Genomic DNA, 7089 nt, shown 5'->3' on the forward strand with positions numbered 1-7089 from the left:
AATGGACAAATAAGGTTAATAAATAGGGCTTTCTTATAACACTATAGTCAGGAGGAGTTAACGACAGTAGAAGGTAACAGCTATCTTTTTTGATGCAGAAATTTTTCAGATTGATATATTCAGTAGAGAGCTCTTGCTGATACCCATCAACGCTGATTCGCATTGGACTTTGTGTGTTGTAGATGTTAAAGCTAAATGTATTACACATTATGATAGTTTGGGGGGTGAGACTCAGTCCTATATGGATGTAAGTATTTAGTAGTAAACATCGCTTGAATTGATTGGAAATCATTAAGCATTCCTTACTGTTTTCTATTTTGCTAGACAAGTCTCCATTAGTTTTACTTTGAAATGCTCGAGAAGAGGGGTCGAGAGCTCGCACTATCAGAGTGGAAGACTACCCATGCAAATGTATGTACCTCAACGATGTCAGTAAATATAAAACAAATTATATGAAAAACTGTTTTGGAAAAATATTTCAATAAAATAATCTCCTTTTAATAATTTCTGAAGATATTCAAAATGTAAAACATTTGCTACAGCTATGGTTGTTGTGTTTTTCTTAATTAAATGTAGGATGAAAGCAACGGCTGGCCACTCTTATTCATTCTTTAGTTCCATTTTCAACAGGAGATTCTAACAAAATGATTTGATTGCAGGATCTTCCTCGTCAGAAAAATTTTTGGGATTGCGGTGTATTCCTCTGTACCTATGCAGAGTACTCTAGCAGGAAAGTTCCTTTCGATTTCAGTCAGGATGATATACGCAGAATACGAAGGAAGTATAGCATCCATGCTATACTTTCTTCTCAATTGACATTTCCAGTCTCGCTGTCAAATCGTGGAGGATCTGTAAGTCAGCACCCAACAGTAGCAGCTCACCGGGATAGACCTTCGGTACTTGAATAAAGCTAAATAATTATCATAGTTTATTCATACAATGGTATGTCACTGATATTGGTAACTCTGATGGTTTCTCAATTTTTAGGTCTATAAACAGCAAACAGCTGGGTCAATGGTACAGAAAGCAGTGGGGCCCCAAAACTTGACGACTGCCATACACGGTGTCTTTCTTCACCAATCTGCCTCTTTCCATCAAGGAGATAAACGTCGTTTCCCACCTGAGAGAGCCAATGCTCAATGCACGGGAATCGTAACGTTCTGGGTAGTGGCATTTTTAAGGGAACCTATATCGCAGGACCTGCTAAACAGAGTTTTGATTGGAGGTGATGCATACTCTGCCCAATGCAAATCAATCAACAAAGTTGTGTCGCCCCATCTTCATCCAGAAGATCTTCTTCCGAACTTCTCCGTTTTTGGCTGTCACGTTACGATTGGCATTGATCAGTGTGGCGAAGGCGAGTTTGGTGCGGGTACTCTGATGGCTGATCTGACTGAAGCTATTCTTCGATGTGTGGAAATACATTCCAACCAATTGGAGACATGTGGATTCTTGTTCGTGGGGCATGGAAAGACAGTGGGATTCAAAGTCTTCTAGTTGCGTTTAGAGGTCCACGGCTCTCATTTTCTTTTTTTTAATCCACATGGAGTGGATAACAATAATCGGCGTCATAGAACAGCGGCTCGATCAGCAGCTAGATGTTTTTTATGCATTCGTATAAACGCCCTGGCTCGATTATTAGTAGCCGAGCATCCTCGTGACAGTTACTGGCAAATTTATAATATGAATGTCAAACCCGCGTAAATTTTTGTTGTTTTATTAATATTCATATTTATATTCATGTTAAAAGATTTCCCGTATCATTATTTCTTGATATTATTAGGTGATGTATGAAAATGATTATTGCTGTTAAACCAATGAATAAACGGCATAATTCTCATAATAGGTAAACGCAGTTTTTATTTCTGAACTAGTCAAGAAATTACATTGAAAAATTCATTTGTTATGCTCATATACAACGTTATGATTTCCGTCAGTGATTTCTAACCATTTAAAATTCAAATTATTTTATTGGTGGTAGAGTAATACATTTTAACAGTATCGCGCGTGCGTGTAGAGGGTAGTGGGGGAAGTGCTGGAGACCTCGTGTAAAATCCGAAGACTACAATCTCCTCAGTCCGACTATATGAGGATACCTTTTATCCTTATGTATACTATGAGGTCACTCGATTCACTACCGGGACATATAACTATGCGTTCTTGACTTTAACATTTTCTGATTAAATCTGATGTTTTCAGCCTTTATCCTATGCAATTCATCGAAAGTGTGGGCATATTTGACGAAATTCTGCTTAGTTGAATGGAATTTTAATTGAATGCTAATTTTTGTAGGCAATTATAAAATTATTCATGAGGTTTCGAATAAAGAATTTAGGGAAATTTCTATATAATTCAAGAGAGTCAATTTAGAATCTGCCACATTTTTCCATGAATAAATGTATCAAATTCAATGAAGACGCTGTACGATAATGATGTTTATGTTAAAAAGCAATAAACGTTATGTTGGTGTGAGGACGTTAATTCAATGACGATTTCGAGGACTCAAAAATATGCATAAAGACGATTATGAGGACACCTGTCGGTTTTACGTATGAGTTAGTTCAATTAACGCTGACTATGGGGACATATATCTGTGCGTTTTTCATTAGTCTGTTAAAGGTTCTCTAAAAGAAGTGGCATTGAAAAATTTTGTAACGATTCAATTAATTTTTTGTCCTTGAGAACGATTTCAAAATTGAAAAGACGCTATTGTGGATACATCAATTTTGATGGAAACTGTTTTTGTGAAATGTCTAAATAATCCTGAGTGTAGGATTTTCTCATTAAATCTGATGACTCCATTTAACATTTGGGCCGATTCGACCAAATCCTACTGAATCGAAACAAATCAAATTAAATCTCGATTTTTACACGTAATTATAATATTTCTCATGTGATTTTAAATGAAATACTACACTAAGAATTTAGAGAAAAATTCTCATAATCTAGAATTGAACTGGAATCCGCGGCAATTTTTGATGGATAAAATTTTTTAATTCAGCGAGCAAACTGTTCGATAATGATTTCAAAAGAATCTCACGTTGAAAACCAAAGGACAAATTTCTATTGTTATGAGGACATCGATTTAATGACGAGTCCGAGGATTCAAAAATACGCATAAAGGTTATTATGGGGACACCTCTAATTCTAGTGTATACTATGAGGTCATTCAAATGATGATAACTATGAGGTCTTATACAAATTTGGATTTTTTGAAATAATGATTAGGCTTGTGTCGAGGGAAACAAGCAATAAAGAACGGTTTGTAATGAGTTTTTCATATGTTTAGCAACAACCAATTGTGGTTTCCTTAGTTACATTACCTTGTTTCTTTGTCACTTCTTGGAAAGCTGGCTTGTAACCTAAAATCGACGAGCTTCTGCAGTTTCTTCAGCACCTGAATGTTTGCTGTAATTTCGAAAATTTAGAGCGATGGCTCTTTTATCCTAAAATTCATCTTTGAGAGACTCTGGAAGGTACTTACTGCTTAGAGTTAAGATACGTGCTTCTAATCGTTTCCTGTCTTTATATTTGGCAGAACACACAGACGTAGAGAATTCCATCTGTAAAGTACACCAATCCTGGCATGACGGCTAATTAAATTGTAACCATTAACAAGTCACTCCCATGAGCATTAAACTCTTTCTGAGCCCCCGCAACAAATGTATGAGTTTTAGGTTATGTCTAGTTCATTTGGGTTGAGACATTCATAGAAATCAATAATCAATAACTGAATGAAACAAATGAATGTCCTCAAAAAACCCAAAACATTCATGGTTATTCTGAGGACAGTGTTCCCAGATATGACGCATAAATCACGAGTCCTCAAAGTGAGCGTCATACATATTTGGTAAACTTCGAGGACTGTCCTCAAAAGCTCCAACTGTCCTCAAAAAAAACGTTATATATATATATATATATATATATATGTATGTTTTTCGGTCACTTCGGTGACACTGCAATGTTTTTGAGTAAAGTTCAAAACTGGGAACCTAACCTCAAAAACTGAACAGCTCTTGGCATGACCCGGGAGCACCACGTGGAGGTGGCTGTTCAAGGCTCCCAAAAAGTTGACAATTGTGGTTGGTAAAACACAATTTCCAACTGGCGCATCGCTGGATTATGCTGCCTGGTCGGATCACGCAAGAAGATAATGTTCGAATGGAAAATGACGCTCACCTCAAGCTCTTCCTCTCTGTGCACTTTGATCCCGCCTAGGTCCCTTCCTGACCTTGTTTTTTACTAAAGAGTAATAACTCCACTTTCTCGGAGTTTGAACTAGGATTTTCACGTTCTGTTTACGGCACATTGGAGGGGTTACCTGGGTGGTGTCAAATTTGCAGTGGGCCAACTCCCTCACATGGTCCATTTCACACGGGTGGTTACTTTGATGACAGTCACCAAACTGACCAGTGCTCCATTTACCATGTGCTGGAATTTTCCGTTACTGTCACCGAAGTGCTCGAATCACATACATATATATGTATATATATATATATATGTATGTGGGGTTTGGGAGCCTTGAACAGCCACCTCCACGTGGTGCTCCCGGGTCATGCCAAGAGCTGTTCAGTTTTTGAGGTTAGGTTCCCAGATTTGAACTTTACTCAAAAACATTGCAGTGTCACCGAAGTGACCGATAAACATACATATATATATATATATATATTGTGTCGAGGAAAACAAGCAATAAAGAACGGTTATATATATATATCGGTATATATATATATCATATTATATAGATATATTTTGATATGCATAGCGCCAAAAAAAGCCGACAAAAACGTTACATTCTTTTTTTTTAAAAGGGATATACAGTTTTTGCAATCTCTATTTGCACATTGTGACATTGTCCAGGGAATTCAAAGATAATAATTCCCGGTGAAGACACGAACAAATGAAACAAATGATTTTTTATGGGAAATTACTTTGCTTTTACGGGGGGACCTGAAATGAGAAGGGGGGGGGGGTGAATAATTACTCGGGCGTGATAGAAAAAATAAGTATTATAGATTTCCATAAATTGCTGAACGTTTAAATATAGGAAATCTCCTAACAAAATCCAAGGCCTTTTCTTAATAATTAATCAAGGGTGGGGGGTAAGGCCAGCCAGCTTGCGACACACAGGTAATTAATAATAATTAGAAAAACAAAAGAGTATTTGAAACAACAGAAAAGGAGGGAAGTTAAATACTTACAAAAAGGGGAGAAGTTAGGGGAACGAGTGAAAAAGTAATAGAATTTAGGGGGGCTTAGTATTGTATAATAATGGTTCCGGGCCACCAGAATCGCAATTACTAAATAATTAGAAATACTAAATTTAGAAGCTCGCCGTTGGGGGGGGGGGATGTTATTGCAGGGGTTTGATGGGTATTTGTGGGGGCGGGAAAGGTAAGATTGGGTACTCACGGCGACGGTGACGACTTTGATCCTCCCAGAAAAATTCCTCGGCGCGGGAAAGCCTCCTAAAAACAATTCGTCACTCCTCGGTCTTTGGGAAAAACTCTCCTCCAAACTCTTCTGAGAATTTCTCCACACACTTCCACTTCCTCCACGAAACTATTTTCTCCCAATATCACTCCTACGATCTCCTCGAAATCTCCTCAAACTTCTCCAAAAACTCTCTTAGAAGACTCTCTTCAACAACTCTCTTCAAAAACGATCTCACGCACGGGGCAGCTGTATCACGAGTGATGGCTTCCCCATACTCGTGGTCATTCTTCTTCGATTATCGGTAATAATCGGGGTCAATCGGGGACACTCGTCATCGGGTGTCGTGAAGTGGTAGAGAAGGAGTGGTGGTTTTCGTTCCTTCCGTCGGCGAGTGTAATGGCGAGGAGAATGGCGGGTTTGGGGGGGGGGGGCGTTTTCTCCTTGTCTCGTCGATGGTGTTGTTCGCGGCGTGAGTGTAGTGATAGGGGAAGGTGCGGGGCAATGGGAAGGACGATTGTTGGGAATGGGAGCCAACGATGACAGGTTTTATAACCTCGTTCAGTTATTTCGGATACCTTCCTTGAAACTAACAAAAAGTTATTATTAGGGGGCAGGGGAGGGGCTGAAATAAAAGTGCCTCGTCACAGCTGTCCCGGGGGTAGAGAATGGATGGGGTTTCGACAACCCCATGCTGAACGATACGATCCCTTTTTCTTTTCACTTTCTAATTTGTCTCTACAGCCCAGTTTTCTGCGGCTGACTCCGGGAGTGAAGAGCTGGAAGGAAGGCTGTCATCTGTTAATTCTTTAATTTTGATTTCCTACTTCCCACTCATCCCAGGCACCCTGACTCACTCTTTCCTTTCCCAACAATTTGTTCATCCATGCGTTCCCTACGGGGTGGGTTTATATCAAGGATACCACGATTGTTCAGAACTGGTTGTTATTTGTATAAATGAACAGTATATAAGCGGGTGCAACCAACAAAACGTAGTTGTGCGTGAACAGAGAAAAAAACCAAAAAAGGGGGTGCATTTCCGCAACAGAAGGGGGGGGGGGTTGGTCCGGGGTTGTTGTCTAGGGGAGGCGTCGGTAGTCAGGGCAGGACGCAACGTCTACTCCCCAGCGGCCACAGAAGTAGCAACGACGAGCCATAACTGGGCATTCCTTGGCCCAGTGGTCGCCGCTGCACCTCCTGCATCCACTGAAGAGCAGTGGGGACTCTGGGGGAAGGGGGAGATTTGTGGGTAGAGGGGGGTCGCCTGACCGTCTTGGGGTTGGAGGTTTTGGCGGGCTGGTAAGAGCTGGGTCGAGGGATGTGAAGGGACATCAGGGCAGGGGCAGGTGAGGATCGGCGTGGGGAGGGTTGTAGGACAAGGATGGGTCTGGAGGGGGGAGGGCCGCCGCGTTGGGTAGGTGAGGTCTGGGTGGGAGTGGGTGTGGAAATCTGGGTGGTAGTGGGTGTTGAAGGTGCGGTTGTTAGGCGTCTGGCGGGGGCTGTTGGGCGAACCTGTAGTGGAAGTAGGGCGAGGCTCCTGATTAAATCTTTCAGGAAGCGGTTGGGAGTCTGCGGGACCGTTTCAAAGTCGTCGTCGGAGTCGGCTGGTGATGGTGAGTTGGTCGAGGGGGTTGTCGAGGGGGGCAGGGGGACGTCGCG

This window comes from Fopius arisanus, unplaced genomic scaffold (genome assembly GCF_000806365.1).
Source record: "Fopius arisanus strain USDA-PBARC FA_bdor unplaced genomic scaffold, ASM80636v1 scaffold00222, whole genome shotgun sequence".
Lineage (NCBI taxonomy): Eukaryota > Metazoa > Arthropoda > Insecta > Hymenoptera > Braconidae > Fopius > Fopius arisanus.